Source organism: Geospiza fortis, unplaced genomic scaffold (assembly GCF_000277835.1).
Source record: "Geospiza fortis unplaced genomic scaffold, GeoFor_1.0 scaffold327, whole genome shotgun sequence".
Classification (NCBI taxonomy): Eukaryota; Metazoa; Chordata; class Aves; order Passeriformes; family Thraupidae; genus Geospiza; species Geospiza fortis.
Genome location: NW_005054410.1, coordinates 1,815,675 through 1,816,704, shown reverse-complemented (window position 1 = coordinate 1,816,704; position 1,030 = coordinate 1,815,675). Strand labels below are relative to the sequence as shown.

The 1,030-nt window shown below is 46.5% G+C and overlaps 1 protein-coding gene across 2 annotated transcripts in view; it reads left to right on the top strand.

Annotated features, from left to right (window-relative positions):
• SOX6 (SRY-box transcription factor 6) overlaps nucleotides 1-1,030 on the top strand; it is a 368,901-nt gene that overhangs the window by 2,885 nt on the left and 364,986 nt on the right. The window lies entirely within an intron of this gene.

Here is a 1,030-nt window from a genome sequence, read left to right as displayed (position 1 = left end):
GCTGAGTATGCTTCTGGGTCTAACCTAGCCTGCAAATTTCTATTTGAGAGAGAAGGAAAGTGAAATCAGGCTCTCTCCTCGTCTTTTTGGCCTCTCTAAGTTATGAAGCTATTTTAAAATTAAAAAGTTTGTCTGTTACTAACTGTTCCAGGCGCCTTCTGGAAAATGGGGAGAAAGTGCCAAAAATACAGAGATGAATCAACAACTTCTCTCTCTCATTTTGTGGGCTTGAGGTTGCTTTCCGCACTCCCATCTTAACAACAGTTTAGCCTAGGTGTGAATAATATCAAAAGAGGGAGACGTTCGCTCTGCAGCGCTGTTTGCCCACCTGATCTGCGGGGCCCCTGACAGTTTGAAAGACTCTTTTATGTTTACCTTTGGAATGCAAGAATACAGCAGGGAGACTTTCTTGGGTTTGCAGTACTCTGCCACTGGTTGATTTTCTCCTCAGCTCCCCCCCCCCCAATTAGCACTTCCAAGAGAGCGTGAGTTCCTAAATTGGTATTCAAGCTGATATTCCAGTCATTATCTCTTGCCTTTTGGTAGGCAGAGAGAGGGATATTTATATATTGCCGCTGCTAAAATTTCTCGTCGTCGCCACGAGAATCCCAACTTCAGCTCGAGTCCGTCCTAAATCAGTTTTTTTCTCTCCGGCCGTACCTGTCTTTCCCTTTTCACTGCACTCACTTTTCACCTTTCTGCTGAATCCATCACTAAATAGTTTGTGGACTCTGAGTGCCTTCTCTCCCCTTCCTCTCCCCCGGGTCCCTGTGGCTGGACTCCCATCTCTGGTGTAATTTATACTTTCCATTTCATCTTTCCCCCCGCCCCCCTTTTAAATTTTTTTTTATATTTTTTTTTTATTTTTTCCCCTCCCGGCAGTGCTGTGGGATCGGGCTCTTCAGAGACCCATTTATCAGCTGTCACTAAGCGCTTGCTGAGTGCTTCCCTCTCGTCGTCCCCGCTCCCGCCCCACGTCGCCAGCCCTTCCCTCCTCCTGCCCATCGTCTTTTCTCCAGATCTTTTTTTT